At 41.2% G+C, this 20765-nt stretch overlaps 1 long non-coding RNA gene across 3 annotated transcripts in view; it reads right to left on the bottom strand.

Moving 5' to 3' along the window:
• The window catches only part of LOC123464096, a 45445-nt gene that overhangs the window by 20075 nt on the left and 4605 nt on the right, over positions 1–20765 (bottom strand). For 2 of the 3 annotated variants that reach the window (XR_006639354.1, XR_006639353.1), the window contains exon 2: positions 5730–5866. This is a non-coding gene — a long non-coding RNA (uncharacterized LOC123464096). Of the gene's footprint in view, positions 1–4793; positions 4868–5729; positions 5867–20765 lie in introns of those variants that run through there. The other variant, XR_006639355.1, reaches the window with a different exon arrangement.

Below are 20765 nucleotides of genomic sequence, written 5' to 3'. Positions count from 1 at the left end.
CATTTAAGAAGAAAAGTGAATGGTAAGACTCAGGGTGTCAGTTGCTCAACAAATGAGACATAGAATTGTGACATGACTGAGCAATATGTGCCCAGGTGTGTTCCCAGAAGAACTGAAAGCTGGGCTCAGACAGACATTTGTGTAACTATGCTTATGACAGCACTACTCACATAACCAAAGGGAAGAATCAACTCAAGTGTCTGTCAACACATGAATATAGAAATAAAATATATTCTATACAGTTAAGTATTCTTTATTCTTAGAAAGAAAAGAAATTGCAATATATGCTAAAAATATAAATAGCCGTTAAAATTGTTCTACTCAGTGAGATCAGCCAAACACAAAAAGCAAAATGTTGAATGAGATTGTGTGGCATGACATGTTTTGAGCAGGCAAATCACAAAGGCCAAGAGTGGGATGATGGTTAGCAAGGACAAGAGGGAAGAAAGAGCAGGGAGTTGTTATTTCATGCATGCAAAGTTTCTTTTGAATGATCTACACAGTCTGGAAATGGTTATTGTGGTGAAAGTTGTCACATTGTGAATGCCACTGAATTATATACCTGAAATGGTTAAAATGTTTAATTTAAAATAGTGAAGAAATACAGGAAAGTAACTGGACTCTAAGAAGATGAGTTTGGGGGCTTAGTGAGCTGACTCGGTGGCTAAGAGCCCTTGCTGTATGAGAATGAGGGCCTGAGACCACAGGGGCTACATTCCCCAGCACCCATGGAGGTAGTTGGACATGGCAACACACCGCTGTAATCCACATTCTGTAGGAGCCAGAAACTGGAGTGTTGTTGGGGGCTTGTTGACAAAACCAACAACAACAAAAAAAATTGGTAAAAATAGAAGCTCTGGGTTGAATGACTGTTTTGAGGAGACAGGTACATGAAAGAAAAGCGAACATTTAGTATTCTCCTCTGGTCTCAGCACGTGTGTGCACAGAGCCCACAAATCTGCATACATTCATGCATATACCACATACATATCAGTTCATACATCACACCACACATACTCTATACACACACCATAAATAATCACTAAACAACAACATGTAATGACAAGAAGGTAAGTACAAATATCAGGTCTCATTTTGTCCTCTGATATCTTAAGTTTCAAAGAAATAAAAACATATGACTCTGGCCACTTTTTTTATTTTTTTCATTTGACCAGGAAGAAGAAATGAGCTACTTTAAAAACTCTTTTGGAGAGTCTGACATGGTGGCACATACCCAGAGGTAGTAGTCTCACTGGGACTTCAAGGCCAACCTGAGGCTACAGAGTGAGTTTCTGGTCATCCTGGGCTAGAGTGAGAACCAATCTCAAAACAAAAATGAAAACAAAATCCAAAATATAATTAATTTCTTCCTTCTTAACATTAATAAGTAATTGTTGAAGGCCTCTCACATGACAGGTATCTTTGGAAAGAAATAAGCAGAGCTCTTATAGAGAACAGAGATTAGCAGAAGAAATGAAACAGGACAGGAAAGCTTCCAATGAGTAAGAGAAGTTCAGGTAGGGATGCATCTCATGAACAAAAAAAATGGGGTGAATGAAATGTGAAGTGAGGAATGATGATGCTCTTCTTGAGAGAGGATTCAGAAAGCATGGAAGCTAGAATGATGGAAGGAAGCAGCAGAACCCAGAGTTGATAGACAGTGTTTCTGAGGATATAGTCACAAGAGGCATGGGGTGGGAAATAGATTGGTATTTTCGGGAACAAAAAAAGGAAGCTCTTGTGAAGCAGCATAGTGAGAAAAGAGCAAGATCTAGGACGTGGAGTGGAAGATGGAGTGCTATATAACTACCAGAGGAAGTGCCAGAGGAACACATTGGAGGGTTGTAACCACAGTGACATGACTCAGTCCATGTTTTGAAGGAGAATGGTGATGGTTAATCACGAGTATCTACTGGCCAAGATTGGAAGATGCCTAGGAGATTATGCTACCACACTTCTGGCTCTGTCTGTGAGGGTATATCCAGACACCTAGAGGATTCCTAGAGAGCTGCTTGTCTTCAGTCCTATTGGAAGGCTGATTAAAGTGGGTTCCAGTATCCATGAAGGATGGCCAAAACAGGGCAGATACATGCTCCAACAAGTAGAATGGGCAGCCATGCAAATGAGAAAATCTATCCTGAATATAGGTTGTGTCATCCAATAGGCAGCGGGCCCAACAGAATAAAAAGGAAATAAGGCTACAAAACTGAGGTGTCCTCTCTCTCCCTCCCTCCCTTCCTCCTTTCCTCTTCTCTCTGCTTCCTGGCCACCATGGAAACAGCAGTATTTATCATACTCTCCTGATACCATATTTCTTTTTTTTTTAAAACATTTTTTTAAAATTATTTATTTATTTATTTATTTGAGAGCGACAGACACAGAGAGAAAGACAGATAGAGGGAGAGAGAGAATGGGCGTGCCAGGGCTTCCAGCCTCTGCAAACGAACTCCAGACGCGTGCGCCCCCTTGTGCATCTGGCTAACATGGGACCTGGGGAACCGAGCCTCGAACCGGGGTCCTTAGGCTTCACAGGCAAGCGCTTAACCGCTAAGCCATCTCTCCAGCCCATGATACCATATTTCTTCATCGTCCCATAGCAATGGAGCCAGTTAACCCCAGAAACCTCTAAAAACTATGAGCCACAATGATTCATACCTCTTTAGGTTATCTCTCTCATTATCTGTCACAATGATGAAAAGCTTACACAAGAATCCCAATAGTTACACAGAGAATGTAATAAAACTGAATTAAAAGTGGTAGAATCGGTTAGGTATGGAACTCATTATAAAGCAACTACACTAATCCAGGTAAAACATGCTAATCTGGAATAAGAACATGGAGAGGCTAATGTAAGGGTGAAAGAATGAATAGCAACTGAGAATAAAAATTAGACAGGGATATACCAAAACACCTTAAAAGATCATGTCTTTAATTTATAATCTATGAATTTTGCCAGATACTCTACAGGGACATTTTCATGGAATATTAGTTGGTAATGTTCTTCAAAAATAAGCCTATACTTTCCTTTAATTTTATTTATTTGCAAGTGAGAGGGGGGGGGGGGCATGGTATCATATGCCAGGGCCTCTTGTCATTACAAACAAACTCCAGTCTCATGCACCACTCTGTGCATCTGGTAAGCCTATACTTTCATGAAAGGAAATAAATAAATGGGCCTAGTAAGTAGACAAGCCCAAGTTCTGTTGTCAACATGATCAGATTAAGAATCAAATAGGAGCCATGCATCTTGGGTGGGCCTGTGTGGGTGTACACAGGAAGGAGTAACTGACAGAGTAAGTCCTTCAAGTGGGTGGCTTTTCCATGGTAGACTATATTTATAGAAGCCCTAAAAGAGAACATGACTTCTTGCCTGGTGGCCCATGCTGCTTACTGGTGCATGTATCTACTCTGTTTTTGATATCCTGCATGGATATTAGAACTCAGTTTAATCAGCCTTCCAGTGAATACTGAAGACCAGTGGCCATCTAAGAATCCTCTAGGCCTTCAGTGCCAGATTGGGACTGTGAAGGCATCTGGCCTCATGGCCTGAACAGCTACCAAGTTCTCTGACTCCTCAGCCTGCATCCAGCTGCTGTTAGACTGCCAAGCCTGTAGTCTGTAACTTAACCCAATAAATTCCCATTATAATACACACTCCGTCTATTAGTTCTGTTCCTCTAGAAGACCCTGACTAATACATGTGTATAACTTAACAGTTCAACACCACCCAGTGACAATAGTAAATGACATATAAACAAGCCTCAAATAAATCTTTGTTGAAAAAGAGAATGTGCCTAAGTCATTGAAATCTGCTTGAAAGGTTTTTGTTTTTTAAATCAGTCTTGGTAGTGAACCCAGAGCCTTGCACTTGCTAGGCTTGCACTTTACCACTGATGTGCATGTCCAGTTCCTTCAAAGACTTAAATGGCATACTATTCTCTCAAGTGAGACAGAAGACAATTTAGTTCTACATGTATTGTTGTTTCCAGCTCTGTACTAGGGGCCAAAAATGCAAAATTAAATAAGCAAATTACTTTGTTTATAGGCTCTATGATCTTTGTAAATCACATTTTGTATCAAACAATGGTAACTCAAGCAAGCATTTATTTATTTTTGTAGGGCTAACCCAGGACCTTGGGCATACAAGGCAGGTGCTTGGTCATTGAGGTACATCGCTAGACCATCAGGGAAGCTTTTATATTTCATATTCCCAATTTTCCTTTTAATTCCATATAAGTACCTCAACACTTAACTAACATTCTATTTCCAGAAAAGTTAGAAGGCAATAGTTCATTCTTGTAGACATTTACAAAATATGGAATAAAACCATGTAAAGTTTCATTGAAAAAATCTCAATCTGTGCTAGTTTGCAAAGGGAAACACACACACACACACACACACACACACACACACACACACACATTTAACATTCTAGCTCTTTCTCAATTCATCACTGTTAACATTCCAAACAATGTTCCAGAGGGCCCTATGTTACCTTACCCAGTTTATGGCCCCCATAGGACACAAAACCAGGGACCCCTTTATTACTTGCTCATCGTCAAGGATTCTTCTTTCTCCATCATGAGTCATTTTCTATAAAAGTTTTCATACCTAGTGACTAGTTTTTGACCTACACACGTTAAATATGACCTACTTGCTGGATTGGCCAATTGTCATTATGTTATTGGGTTTCAATAGTTTCTTTTCTAGAAGAATATTCTTTATCTATCTCTGTAGGATTAATCTGACCAAAGAAATTACCTGTTATTTTTCTCTACACTGATTCATGAGGACCACAATCTTCCAGATCAGGAAAAAAACAGTTTCAAGTCACGACTCCCCAAATTTTTCTGTGCTTCTTAGTCACCTGCAGAATTTTAAAATAAAACAACTTCCCTGGCTCAACTCCAGTCATAATTGCATCCAAATATACTCCAAAGTGATTTTAATACAACTAGATACTCCAATGCAGTTTGTTTTGTTGTCTTCAACTTAGGAGTAGAGCTAAGTTGAATAATAAAATAACATGTATTTATTTATGGTTTATATGTTTTTAAGATGTTTTCACAAATATCTCCAAAATCTATGTGATATAGGTAGGGTAGGTATTAGTTTCCACTATATAAATGCAACTCCTTCCATGTTGATCTCTATCTCAGTTAAGAGGTGTTAAAAATCTTAGAAACTTTTCTGAGGGAAATGAGGAGATATTCAAAGATAGATTCTGGACAGAAGGGAAGCCTGATATATTTGTGTTTGCCAAGACTTTAGCTTCAGGGTGGAAAGTGGTATAGAGAGCAATAAGGCAGGAAGTGAGGAGACCAGTTAAGATACTCTGGATGAATGGTTAGGGGCAGGTATGAGTGAAAGGATGGTACCAACATGTATTGTTTCCATACTGAGTATAACTATAACTAATAAAAATAACTATATAACTAATCTATAACTAATAAAAATAAATTATAAGCTGGGTGTGGTGGCACATACCTTTAACCCCAGCACTCAGGAGGCAGAGGTAGGAGGAGTGTCATGAGTACAAGGCCACCCTGAGACTACAGAGTGATTTCCAGGTCAGCCTGAGCTAGAGTGAGACCCTACCTCGAATAAAGCAATAAATAAATAAATAAATTTTAAAAAGTATGCTGTGTACTGGGGCCCCTCAAGACATGATCATACGTGCACTCCCACAGTGGTAGAGATGGCGTGAAAACACGAATGGTGGCACTTACGGTACTTGGACAATTTGGTGGCTGTGGCACCAGTCATTGAGGTGGAGATCAATATAGAAGGAGATGGTTAAGATGACACAGATTAGGATATGCTCAAGTACGAATTTCCAGAAGGCAAATACGTGTCTGAAGCTAACCTGGAGAGATAAAGAAAGATTTGTCGGGCTGGAGAGATGGCTTAACGGTTAAGCGCTTGCCTGTGAAGCCTAAGGACCCCGGTTCGAGGCTCGGTTCCCCAGGTCCCACGTTAGCCAGATGCACAAGGGGGCGCACGCGTCTGGAGTTCGTTTGCAGAGGCTGGAAGCCCTGGCGCGCCCATTCTCTCTCTCTCCCTCTATCTGTCTTTCTCTCTGTGTCTGTCGCTCTCAAACAAATAAAAAAAAAAAAAGATTTGTCAAGACTTGGACATAAGACATTGGAGCCGTGGGCTAATGACAGAATGTAGGGAAACTTGGAACCAGAGAGAATAAAAATACCACATATATTATCAGTGGGGCTGGGCTCATAGCACAGACTTCTACTTCCGGTATAGTGGGTCTTGTCTAAGAACCTGAAGGGGGAACTCCAGCATAGTAGTTGAGAGTCCTGAATTGGGGAGAAGGCAGCCAAGTGCCATAAGGCATGTGGCCTAGTTTCTTTATGTCTCATTTTGTTAGTTTCTGTAAGGAAGAAATAATAATATCAACATAATAATAATCTCAAGTAAGATGTTGTGATTATATGAGAAAGCTTACCTAATGCATATGTCTTAATTTCTGATATATAATGTGGTAAGGATACATAAATGGCAGTTCACTAAATAGAAAGCACAAATTTCTTTGATGGTTAAAACGTATTAAGTTCAATATATTTAAACTTAGCCAATGTATCACATTTAATTTTTGTCTAAGTGTTTAATACGAATTCACACAAATTATCACTTGTTCTTTAAACAGTAGTTGTACTGTTGTGGATGGTACAAATATCAAATGATGTGGTTAGAGATAACTATTTGTGTTCTATTTTAGAATAGTTCTGCCTAAGGCTGAGGAAGACATTAGGACTTCTTATAAAGTCACATTTATTGAGATTAGGGGATGTTTGGCATTATATAAAAAATACTATGCACTTCTCTATACAGGATATAGTACTATAGCTGGAGGGGAAATTGCCAACATCATGGGCAGTGTACTGTGTAATCTTTGATGGGAAAGAAAGATCCCATACAGAAAGAACATGATAAATATGCGAAGTTTATAAATACGTATTCAGTGATAAATATTCTAAGCATGTACTGCAATAATTCTGTCATCAGAGCAGCCTTGTTACCCCCACCATCCACAGATACTGATAATTAATCAACTGAAATGAATCTTTACAGAATAAACAAATCTGTTATACATGAATGATGATTATGTCTCTTTCAGTTGTGAAGGCTTTTCATAACTTATTCATGCCAACGTTAGGACGACTTCTCTCTTAGGAAATACAATCTTCTTCTTGGTCGATTTTAGCCTATTTTTTGCCATTAGGGGCATTTCAATCATATTCAGTGAATGCAAGTTATTATAGGAAGCAAATGGGAGTTCTGGACTTCTCTTCAATATCATCTCTAAGAGGGATGAGTAAGCCTCTCACTATCATGCACTTTGCAATCTAGCTAGTGAAGCAGGGCTGGTTTTCCCTGACTATACTCATGGAAGTAAACCAGGCAATAGGAGCCTAATAGTGAGCCACTGTTGTATGTTACTTTTCTTGTTGATGTTGATGCTGGATTTCAGGGTTTGAGGGATCATTAAGACCTGTAAACCCCAAGTTTTTGTCGTTATCCTATTTTAGCAATGAGTTGATAAAACACCAAGAAGTATAAATTATCAATTGTTAAGTTATTTAGGGAGAAATAATAGATTATGAGGTTTAGAGTAGGGGACATTAAGATCAAGGGAGGCTTGCTGAAAGACTCAAACCAAATAATTCTCCCCTTGCCTGGCTGGAAAGGGAGAGGGGACCCAGGGAGACTCTCCATCACAGAGAAAGCACCTCTGAAGGAGGCACATACACACACACAAAGAAGGTAAAGCCTGAGAGCCAAAAGACCCTTCACATAAAAGACCAGAGAGGATTGAGAATAGTGAAGGACTCAGAGATAATGGCAAAATCATAAGCAGGAAAATACCCAGGTGAAAGGAAGCCAGGCTGGGAGGGAGAGAGATAGACTTACATACATGTTTAGGTAAAGACAAAGGAAAAGAGAGAGGAGCCAGCATGGTCACCCTCCTTTCTATGAGTCAGACAACCAATTAGGGTGAGACTTGTTATCAGACTCAAGAGTTTAAGGGGAGGTCTGACGGGTTTATGGGATTGAAGGACTGACCCACAGGGAGCCAGAACTTGATTTGTAGGCTCAGGAAGCTGACCCAGGAAGAGGTGAGACCTGGTTGGTTCCATGTACTCAGGGCGCGGACCCAGAGGTGCTGAGCTGAGGAAGAAGCAGAAGTTTCTGCTGGGGAGTATCTGGGATGAGATAGGATCAGAAGGACCTCTAATTTTTCCAAAACAGACTGAATGTTATCTCCTTGGCCCTTCTGTAAGCTTCTGCCCCTAACTGCGTATAAAAGCTACCTTACTCTTGTTTCTCCTTCCATGTGACCAAATGCCTAACAGGGAGCAACTAAAGGAGGAAGGGTTTGTTTTGGCTTCCAGCTGGATGAGATACATGGTAGGAAAAGCTTGGTGCCTGGAGCTTGAGGCAGCTGATCCTATTGAGTATGTCCTCAGGCATCAAGAGAGAGGAATGTAGGGGCTCAGCTCACTCTCCTTTTTATTCAGTCCAGGACTCAAGTACAGTGCATGGATTGGTGCCATACACATTCATAGTGGGTCTTCCCTGCTTAGTGAAACCTTTCTGGAAACATCCACACAGAGGTGTATTTCCATGGTGATTCTAAATCAAGTCCAGTTGACAAAGGAAGGTTGGCCATCATAGCTATCTAGTTTTGCAGATTATGCATCTCAAGGGCTAGGGCATATGGATAGTAAACTATGCCATTCCAAAACAGATCTTAGATTGGAAATGAAGAAAAGAGTACCAATCAATGAGCAAAATGCACCAGTTTCTATAAGGTATTATATTAAACATAAATTTTCCTTGGATTCAGAAGCTTCTGAACATAGGACAGCATGCTTATGGTAAAGTATATGAGTCAGATTCCCTAAACCCAAAGTTCTTCCCCTAAACCCCATCCCACAGCAAGAGCAGCTTTCCTCAGCTTTCATTATGCTGCTCTGTGAGAATTTAGGACCTGGGGAACTCAAGATGGTATCTGGCTGTTGCTAACAGCATTCCTGTGAATAGCAAACTGTAGTTTGTCTTTGACCCTGGATTCTCATGTTTCTGTCAGCATCCATACAAGTTGCTTAGTGTGGTGGTTTGAGTCAGGTGTCCCCCATCAACTTAGGTGTTTTGAATGCTAGGTTCTCAGCTGATGGAGATTTGGGAATTAATGCCTCCTGGAGGCAGTGTATTGTTGGGGGAGGGCTTATGGGTGTTATAGCCAGTGTCCCCTTGTGTTGCAGTCAGGTTCTCGTTGCTGGTAGAATTCATCCAACCAAGAGCAGCTTGTGGGAAAAAAGAGGTTTATTTTGGCTTACAGGCTGGAGGGGGAAGCTTCATGATGGCAGGGAAAACAACGACATGAGCAGAGGGTGGACATCACCCCTGGCCCACATAAGGTAGACAATAGCAACAGGGGAGTGTGCCAAATAATGGCAAGGGGAAAATGGCTATAACACCCAGAAGCCCACCCCCAACAATACCTCACCTCCAGGAGGTGTTAATTCTCAAATCTCCATCAGCTGGGAAGTTAGCATTCAGAACACCTAAGTTTATAGGGGGTACCTGAATCAAACCACCACACCTTGCCAGTGTTTGGTACACTCTCCTGTTGCTATTGTCCACCTGATATTGGCCAGACGGTGATGTCCACCCTCTGCTATATTTTCCCTGCCATCAGGGAGCTTCCACCTTGAGTCTGTAAGCCAAAATAAACCTCTTTTTCCCCACAAGCTGCTTTTGGTTGGGTGATTTCTATGAGCAATGCAAACCTGACGTAACACTTAGTAACAGGGTAAAATCTCAGACTTTTCATAGCACTCGACATTAGTCTTTAGTATGAATATTTGTTATGGATTGCTTTAAGTTTTAATGTTCTCTGGCTTAAAACTTTGTCTTTGAAATTCTATATTTTCTAATGTGAAATTTGGGTCAGTAAGAAAGAAATAAATTTTGAAAATGATGTTGAAAGCCAAGAAACCCAAGTAGGTTCTAAACCATCCACAGTACAATTAGAAAACATTTATCTACATTTAATGATGAAAAACAAAGAATGAAAAAAATTCACTAATATTTTCCTAAATGTTAGACCTAACATTTCATAGCAGGAAGAACATTTAAAGATTAGTTGATTAGGGCTGGAGGGATGGCTTAGCAGTTAAGGTGATTGCCTACAAAGCCAAAGAACACAGGTTCGATTCCCCAGGACCCATGTTAGCCAGATGCACAAGGGGGCACAGACTGGAGTTCATTTGCAGTGGCTGGAGGCCCTGTGTACCCATTCTCTCTCTCTTTCTCTCCCTCCCTCTTTCTCTGTCAAATAAACAAATAAATAAAAAATATTATTAAAAAAAGATTAGTTGACTAAACTGATACCTCTATTTACTAAAAAGCCAAATGAGAAATAACTCCATGGAATTCCTTTGCATTCTCCATGATCACTTTTATAAACTTCTGCTTTCCCTACCAATTCAGAACAAATTTGATGCACAAAGGTATTAATTAAATTTACCTAATATGACTCAAAAATTGGTTATCTCAGTAATATTAAGGTAATTATTAATAGGGTTGAGAATATAGTGTGCTTTTTATTTTCTTCTTGATTGCCTTATATACTTTCAAAATTCCTATAACCAAATTTGAGAAAAAAAAATCTTTATGCAACAATATAAATATCCTACTTACTCTTAGATAACTTACCCTGAGAAGGCTCAATCTTTGCTTAATCCACTATGTGACTCACTGTGGCCTTTTTCTTTTCCATTTGTAACTCTTTCTCCCCATAAGTAAGAAGCTACATTACTACCTAATTTGGGGGAGGGGGCAGGGAAGGGTTATAGAATCTGAGCTGATTTCTCAGCTTCTTTCTCCATTCTGGCTCTCCTGCTTCATATGAAGTCAGATATCCTGAAAATTCTTTGAATTTTCACCTCTGGTAATTCCAGATAGTTTTGTGGCATTATGGGACTTTTTTTTGCCTGCGGATAATAGTGCAATCAAGTCCAAACTGGGGACGTATTAGGTAAAATGTCGTCTTGAATCACTCCTATCTCTGTATCTCCTCCACCAATCATCCCCTTTGCTATAACAATTCCTCCATGCCTGTATGCCCCCCACACATCCCACCCACACAGACCTCAACCACACACAGATCCCACCCACACAACACCCCAACCCCACATACCCCCCACCCCCACACAGACCCTACCTACACACCCCTCCCACACATTCCACCCACATACAGACCCCACCCCACCCCACCCCCACACATGGAGATCTAGGTTAGTGCTGTCTAAAAGATAAATATTTTAAACTTCTAATTTATAATTTTCTAGTAATAATATTAGAAATGTTAAAGAAAACAAATGAAAGTGTTTTTTTTGTTTTTTTGTGTGTTTTTTTTTTTTTTTTCTTGAGGTAGGATCTCACTGTAGTCCAGGCTGACCTGGAATTCACTATGTAGTCTCAGGCGGGCCACAAACTCACAGTGATCCTCCTACCTCTCCTCCCAAATCCTGGGATTAAAGGTGTGTGCCACCACGCCCAGCTGAAATTATTTTTAAGATATATTTTCTCTAATCCAGCATGTCTAAAATATCACAATTTCAAAAATTAATCAATATAGAAATTACTTAATGAGATGTATTGCATTTGAGAGTATGCATAATAACTCTTGGAAGCTCAGTAAGTGTCTATTTCACAATTTCAGCACACATCAACTCCCCATTAGCCATAGTCCAGGTGCTTAGTAGCCACTTGTGATCTGTGGTTACAGGATTGGACAGTCCAGGAGTGAAGAGATCTTTGATTCCACAATTTTTGTATTAATTACTTTCATGCTGCTGTAACCAAATAACATTATTAAAAGAACTCATAAGGAGAGAGACATTTTGGCTTGTGGTTTCTGAAGGTCCAACCCATCATGGTGGAGAGAACATGGCATAGAATCTCAGTTCATAGTTCATAGCATTGGGTGTGATGCAGGATTTGGGGGTTCAGGAGGGTGTCTCCCAAACTTGTGAACTCCAATTTTGGATTCTTATCCTATGTAACAAAAAAATTGATAAACTGGACTCAAGAAGAACAAGTTATGGATTATTGAGTTTATTTAAAGAGAAATCATAACTTGTATGGTCAATTTTAAGGAAAATTGATATCTAGGAAAAGGCTGGGGCAGTTACACACACACACACACATACACACACACACACACGAATGGCGCATGTGCACGCATGCGCACAAGCACACGCATACACACTTGAAAGACTGAACATAGAATCCCTTTCAAATAACAGACCACAAACGATTAAAAAGTAGTGAAGGATTCAGAGATCAAAGATAAATTATACATTAAAACAAAGTGAGACGGTGTCACCAAAGCATGACATAGATAGAAGGGAGGGCAGACTTACAGGGATGTTAGGCCAGGTCACAGAGCCAGGGAGGAGAGAGCTGGGCTATGTGGGTAACCTCATTTATATGGTTCAGACATTGAATTTGGGTGAGCCACTTCATCAGGCTCAGGTGTGTAAGCAGAGAGTTGACTGATTAAGAATCAAGAGCTGACCCAGGAGGACCAAAATCTGATTCATTTGTGGACTCAGGGGGCTGACCCAGAAAGGCTGAGCTGAAGAACAAGCAGGAAGTTCCTTCTGGGCCAGTCACTAGCAGCCACCTTGGAGAGACAGGATCAGACCCAAGTTTCAGTTTTGTCAAGACGGACAGAATGGCATCTCCTTGTTCCCTCTTTGGGTTTCTGTCCATAACTACCTGAAAGAGTTGTCATTTTTTCTATTACTTTTCAGGAATATGTTGCAGTGGATTATCACATCATGGTGAACCACAAAACTGAACTGGTTGGAACTAGAGACAGGGTTAATAACCTTGAAAGGCCCACTCCTAGTGAACTCCTTCTCTAGACAGGCCCCAGTTCCAAAAGGTTTCACAATCTTCCAAAACAGGGCCATCAGCTGGGGAAGAAGCATTCGACCCCTCAACCTGTGGAGGACATTTTTAGATCCAAACCAGAGCAACTTTTACTACATGTCTGCATAGCCTGGGGTCTGCCAAAGATGTAAAAAAAACTGCTGTTTTGAGGCAAAGTATCCATCTTTTACCAGGTTTGAAGATCAATCTCTTATTATAGAATGTTACACACAAAATTAGTAATTTTTGGGTTCTTGCAGATGAAATCACCTATCGTGACTTACGAATCAATTCAGGATAAGTATTGGGATTAAAAGGTCTGTCCCTTATTACAGGACAGTTTGCAATCTAAGTCCAGTGAATTCACTGTCCTTATTATATAGTATCCCATTTCCTGAAATGAAGACTTTCCCATCCCGCCTTGTGTCTGACTGAACTTAATAGTCTCCTACACAAATGAAGAAAAGGAAACAGAGGACTGAAGAGATGGATCAGCAGTTAAGGTACTTGCGTGCAAAGTGTAAGGACTCAAATTCAATTCCCCAGTACTCACATAAAGCCAGATACACAAGGTGGCACATGCATCTGGAGTTTGTCTTCAGTGGCTAGAAGCCCTGGCACACCTGTTCTCATTCATTCATTCTCTTTCTCACTCTCTCAAATAAATAAATAGATGAACAAAATATTTATTTTTTAAATAGAAAAGGAAATAGAACATCAGCATTTGATTGTGTCTCTTCCAAATCAACTTTACTTATTTCAGTGGCAAGGAAACAGGTGTGGAGATGAGATGCTATGTGGCCCACAACTATATATGTAGCTGCTAAGTAGCAGAGCTGCTGGATTGGAACTAGAACCCAAGTCAGTCTATTCCACCTAATTGCAAGTCATTGTTGACAATGCTCAGAGAATTAATGAGTCAAGTCCTGGGACTTTCTTTTGTTAAGGGTTATTTGTCTGCCCTATGGAGCCCTAGTCTTTGTCTTCAATATCATCTTTAAACAAACAAACAAACAAAACCTAAGAAAACAGAGGACCAAAAATAATTCTTTACCAAGGTAAGTGCTATAAACTGAATGCAGAGCATGATAAGGACCTTCCTGATTTTGTAAGAGAATCCAGGAAATGTGGCTAAGGACTGAAGGATAAGAAAGACCACCCAGGAAAGGGGCTGGAGGAGCTCCAGGAAGAGGCCAGCAAGTGAGGAACAGAAGACAGCCTCCAGATAGCCTAACAATGGAAAGCTTGCTAGGTATGGGGCTCCACTAGGTACAGGCTTACAGCCAGACCTTTGGATCAGCTAGAATTTGGGCTCCCTTGTCTCGCTCGATATTTGGTTTCATTTTAATCACACGTTTTGCTGGTAAAAACTCTTGGTTGCATTACAACTTAAAAGAAATTAGCCCTCCTATCTGTAGGAATCCTCAAGGTCGAATGTGCTGTTTTTAGCAGTGGATCCCTAATGGACTTGGGCAGCAGCTGCAGGAAGTAAGTTAATGTGCTGCAGAGTCTGGTAGCCCTGAGGCTGGAGTTGTGACTATATCCACCTGACAAGTTCAGACAGGAAACGTCTGGTTTGGTATCTTCAAACTGGAAATCCAGAGCTAACAATAAGAGATTGTTCTTAAATACTCAAGTGCTTGCTACTTTATATGCATTTCAATTTCCAGCATTTAAAGGAGGTTTTTGGGTAGGAGACAAAGTTCGATGGTAGAGCATACACATTACATGAATGAGGCCAGGGTTCAATCTCTAGTACCAAAGCCCAAAACCAACCCAAGAAAGAAAGAAACAAACAAACAAAAAGCCACTTCTAAGTTGACTTACTTTCTTTTTTAAAAAGTTTTATTAGGCCGGCGTGGTGGTGCACGCCTTTAATCCCAGCACTTGGGAGGCAGAGGTAGGAGGATCACCGTGAGTTCGAGGCCACCCTGAGACTCCATAGTGAAATCCAGGTCAGCCTGAACTAGAACGAGACCCTACCTCAAAACAAAAACAACAAAAAAAAGTTTTATTAATGGGTGCATCAGAGCCTCTAGCTACTGCAAACAAACTCCAGAGCAAAGACAACAACATGAGCAGAGGGTGGGCATCACCCCTGGCCCACACAAGGTGGACAATAGCAACAGGGGAGTGTGCCAAACAATGGCAAGGGGAAACTGGCTATAACACCCATAAGCCCACCCCCATCAATACATTATCTGGCTTGTGTGGGTTTTGGGGAAATGAACCTTGGTCCTCAGTCTTTGCAGGTCAAGTGCCTTAACTGCTAAGCCATCTCCCCAGCCCTGACTTACTTTCTTGATTTCCTCCCATTCCCATGATGCCTTGCTTTGGAAATTTTTTTTAACTGAGAATTTTAATATATGAACATGCTGTCATTTTATCATATTTCTCTTCCATTACAATCTTTTGTCCTCCTCTTCAACCCCTGTTCTACTAAACACCCTCCATTTTCCAAGTAGTCTTTCTTTTGTTTTGATGTCTCCTTCTTTTTGTCATTCTCCATCCTCTATGTCAAAATATTGATGGGCTTAATATTGTGCAAGTCTTGTGGAGGTGATGCCATCCACTGTGAGACCATGAATGCACTGCTCAGTTTATATTTGGAGGACAGTGTCACAGTGCACCTCTTCCCACTCTGTAACATTGTATTCCCTCTTTCTCAATGTTCCATGGGCTTTGGAGGATGTGATAGAGATGTTTATTTTTTTGCTGAGCTCTCAACAACTTTTGAGTATCTTTGGTATCTATTGCCATCTATCTAGAGAAGGTACTCTGGCCAGTAGTGAGAGCAGCACTAATATGCTTTCTGTCACCTCCATTGCAATGCTCCCTGAGCTCCAGCAGGTGTGATAGATGAGATGGAGAGGTCTTGTTCAGTGCTGACAGCACTGGATTGTCCCTTATTCTCATCACCATGATGAGTCTTGGGTCTCCATGGTATTCACTGCCATCTGCAAAAAGCAGCTTCTCTAACCAAAAATGAGCACACCCCTAATCTATAGACACAAACAGCCATTTAGAGATCAATTTGATGAGCACAATGTACCCCTTTAGCTGAACAACAGCAGTAGCTTCTCCCCATGGCCTTCCAAGCCATAGGCTTTCGATTAGGTTTTCGGTGCTGGGCATAAATTTCACCCTGTGGAGTAGGCTTCAAATCCAATTGGAGGACAATTGGTAATCCATATTTGACCTGCCACTATTGCACCAGTGGGCACATCTTTTCTGTCTGGCCAGCTGTGTAGGTTGCAAAGTCCACTGCAGGTTGTTGATGGTTTTCCTCCCTGTCAGCCTGCATAGCACTTTCTAGCATTATGACAGGAGCCAGCAAGGAGGAGGCTTCCTGCTCAGTTCCACCTTGAGTCATATTAAATCTACTTCTTCAAGAATTAATTAAAAAGTTACAGGAGAGAGAGAGAGAGAGAGAGAGAGAGAGAGAGAGAGAGGGAGAGAGAAATGACAGAGCTTGTTGTTGCAGGTAAATACCAGCACTGAGTGTTGGATACTCCCAGTGAGTTGTTGGTCAGGGAGGCCCATGAGTCCCTAAAACAATACTAACTAATGCTCTTGGTTGCCCCACCACCACCGAACTAGGTGATAAGACCCTGTTGATGAAGACATCACATGCTTCAGTCATACGACACTGAAAACTCTAAAAGTGTATAACAAGACAGTGGAAGTTCTCTTTCTCTCTATCTTTATCTGCCACTCTCCCCCCTCCTCAAATAAAAATAAAATTTAAAAATATTTTAAAATAGGGCTGGAGAGATGGCTTAGAGGTCAAGGAATTTGCCTGCAAGGCCAAAAGACACAGGTTCTATTCCCCAGGACCCATGTAAGCCACATGCACAGGGTAGCACATGCGTCTGGATTTCATATTCAGTGGCTAAAAGCCCTGGCATGCCCATTCTCTCCCTCTCTCCCCTTCTCTCTCTCTCTCTCTGTCTTTCTCTTTTCCTCTCTCTACAATAAAAATAAAATTTTAAAAATATTTTTAAAAAACAGTGGAAGGATAAGTTTATGACAGTCTTAGATCTCTCAGGTTTTTTTTTTGGGGGGGGAGGGGGTTTGAGGTAGGGTCTTACTCTAGCCCAGGCTGACCTGGACTTCCCTATGTAGTCTCAGGGTGGCCTTGAATTTCACAGCAATCCTTCTAACTCTCCCTTCCAAGAGCTGGGATTAAAGGCATTCGCCACCATGCCTGGCTATAAAGACATCTCATTTTAATAAAAAAAAAAACAAAACAGTTGATATATATCCAATTCTATACATGGTGGAGAACTTGCAAAATGAATGTTTTAAATCTGTAAAAATCAGAAGACATAAATTTTCCTTATCTCCCCTCACCTTCCCCATGGCTCAGACCACTCTCCTTCTTTATTCCTTACTCTACAGAGGTAGATTTGAGGCTAACTTTCTCTCTCCATAGGATTAATTATATCATGAATAAACTCTCTTTTGCAAACAAAAGAAAACAAACTCATTTGGTTAAGACTAGCTTACCAAGCATCAAACTAAAATACAATAGCACCCTTAATAAAGAGTTTTTGGAATTCTTGCTCTGTCTTCTGCCCTTCTGACATCTAGGGATATCAAATTTGTCTCTCTAGAGGAATAAAATACTTAGGCAGCCATTTTGGAAACAGAAACTAGATCTTAACTTGAGGGTACATTGATCTTGGATTTTTTTTTTTCTTCGAAGTAGGGTCTCACTCTAGGCCAGGCTGACCTGGAACTCACTATGGAGTCTCAAAGTGGCCTTGAACTCACAGCAATCCTCCTATCTGTGTCTCCCAAGTGCTGGGATTAAAGGCGTGTGCCACCATACCCAGCATGATCTTTGGCTTTTTAGCCATCAGAACTGAGAAAAAAAAAGTTCTGGGGCTGGAGGGATGGCTTAGCAGTGCAGGCACTTGCCTGCGAAGCCTAAGGACCCAGGTTCAATTCTCCAGGACCCATGTAAGCCAGATGCACAAGGGGGCGTGTACATCTGGAGATTGTTTGCAGTGGCTAAAGGCCCTGGCATGCCCATTCTCTCTCTCTCACTTGCTCTTTCCCTCCCCCTCTCTGTCTCTAATAAATAAATAAAATTAAAATTTAAAAAATTTTCTGATTTTTTTTGTGAACTACCTAAGATTAGATATTGTGTGAGAGCAACATCAACCAGGCAAAGTCATTCCACTTTCTTTGTGAAGGAAAGGTCAAGATAAAACTCCTCGGATATCTAACCAACGTGGCTGGGGTATGTTAGGGCTAAAGGAATACATAATGTATAAAACTAGTTGGCCATAGTTATTGATAGTATATAGGGATTATATGTGTGGAGTCATCACATGTTACATGTAGGCCGTCTGGAAGGACACTTGAAGGCATTATGCAAATGAAGGGGTTTGAAGGTACATCAATTATGTCAATCTACACTTATGCATAAATAACCAATATGCAAATTATGTTACAGAAGCCCAGTGGATTCAAGGACTCACTAAACTTCCTCCATCCTCAAAGCCAGTGAGCAGAGCATCTTGTTGCTCTCTGTGAATAGCTTCTCTCAAGTGGCCTCTTTGTGTCTATAACCTCTGTTATAACTCTGGGTAGAGTAGCACATACCTGTAATCCCTTCCCAGTACTCTGGAGGTGGAGGTGACAGGAGATTGAGTTCAAATCCTGCCTAGGCTGTATAATGAGACTCTGTCTCTGTCTCCTCCCCACCCACTCCAAAGGCTTTTGATTGCACTGAGAGATTTTTGTTTGTTTGATTGATTTTTGCTGTTGTTATTATTATTGTTTACACATTCAGGCCTATCTAGGTAGTTCAGGATATTTCTCCACTGCCAGATCCTTAGAAGACACCTCAAAATGTGGTGTGGTCACAGCTGAGCCCTCACTGTACATGTCACTGGCTGCTTCTTTCTTGCTGGTGGGACCTGGGCTGCTGAGGCACCTTCTGGTTCTGATGTGCCCCTAAGTGCACTGAAGGGCCAGGATGGCCTGTGCTGGATTTGTCACTGTGTTGAGTGTCATGACTAGGCCTACTGGTCCATAGCTGAATTCATAAACACAGACCAGGGATATTCTGGTTCTAGGCCCTGTAATTATCCTGAACAGTACTCTTGTTTCACTGAGATTGTATGCAACTAGGCTGAAGAAACCAGGTATTGTTCTGTTCTCTAAGAACTAATGTGTCTGTCAAATCTGTTACATGGTGAGAACATTCCAGGAAAGAGTGCAGTAGAGAAAAAAGTCATGGCTCCTCAAACTTGTCCATAGCCCAACCCTGGAACCTATGAATAGACTGTACAATATGGCACAAGAGAATTTAAAGTAGAAGATGGTATTACAGATGCTAACTTGCTGTAGGCTGAATATAATCCCTTGCTTCATTCCTATCTTGAAGTTCTAAACCCAAGCACCTCACAAGTAACTGTATTTGGAGAAAGAGTCCTTGAAATAAACTTAAAATGAGGTCAGATGGCTGGACTCTAATTCAATCCAACTACTGTCTTTACAGAATATAGATGCTGATGGATGTCAGAGATGATGGCTACCTGCAAACCAAGGCGTGAGACTCAGACCTCAGGGGGAACCAATCCTGGCTACATTTGATTTCAGAAGATTGAAAAGATAATTTTTTTGTGGTTAAAGCTATCTAGTGTCAGGTCTTTTGTTATGGCATCACTAGCCAACAAATAGCCATGGACCTTAGGAAGGCTACCCTGGATTATCTTGGTTATTCCAGTGCAAGTCTAAGCATCCTGAAATGAGGATGAGGGAGGCTGAAGATGAGACCAGGGGATGTGATATGAAACTGGACTCTGATGCTGGTTTTGGAGACGGAAAAGGAGGACTATGAGCCAAGGAATGTGGTGAATTCTAGAAGATTTGACACAGAGACGAATGCCCACCCCCAAGAATCTTCAGAAAGCAAAAACCTTTTTCTCCTCACAGAAACTTGCAATTGAGAGCCTCATTCAGAGTATAATATCACAAAGGATGTGTTTTCAGTCACACTTTCCCAAGGTGTTTTGTGCTTCCTTCTCTTGACTCATCTCCTCCTTCCCCTTCCTTCCGTCTTAAGTCTAAAATCATTGTCACAGCTTTCATCTTTATGCCTACTAAGAAGCTAGATTATTATTATTTTTTTACCTACTTGTAGCTCACTTTTTCTTTTCTTTTTTTATTTTTTGGTTTTACAAGGTAGGGTCTCACTGTAGCCCAGGCTGACCTGGAATTAACTATGTAGTCTCAGGGTGGCCTTGAACTCATGGAGATCCTCCTATCTCTGCCTCCCGAGGGCTGGGATTAAAGGCATGTGCCACCATGCCCGGCTTTTTTGTAGCTCACTCTTAAGGAAAACCTATCATGTCTGATCTGATACCTACCAGAATTTCAAAACCAGTGACTATAACAAAGTCTCTCAGTGTCCCAGAGACAACGCCAGTATCTGGAAGCTACTCACTGGCATAGGGCTCCTTTTAGTCTGCCCCACTGTCTTTTTCCAGCCTTGTCCTTTCCTTTGAAAAGTGGACTCGACCTCACAATTAGTACTCACAGGCCTGAACCTTGCCCAGATGTTGTGCTTTCCACACATTCTGACTGGAAGTCCTTCCCAGCAGGACAGCCTGAGGGCAGGTTGGCAGTGACAGGGCATCTTCTGTTTGCGTGTTCGTTATTGATGGAGCTGGACAAAATCAGATAGTTGAAGGGCATGGACAAAGGGCATCTGCAAGGCAGAGGTGCTCTGGGAAATGTGACCGCTCAGAGCTGGCCACGTCACTCCCTCTTCTGAACCTGGG

Source organism: Jaculus jaculus, chromosome 10 (genome assembly GCF_020740685.1).
Source record: "Jaculus jaculus isolate mJacJac1 chromosome 10, mJacJac1.mat.Y.cur, whole genome shotgun sequence".
NCBI lineage: Eukaryota > Metazoa > Chordata > Mammalia > Rodentia > Dipodidae > Jaculus > Jaculus jaculus.
Note: the sequence above shows the minus strand (reverse complement) of the source record. Positions and strands in the feature narration are given on the sequence as shown.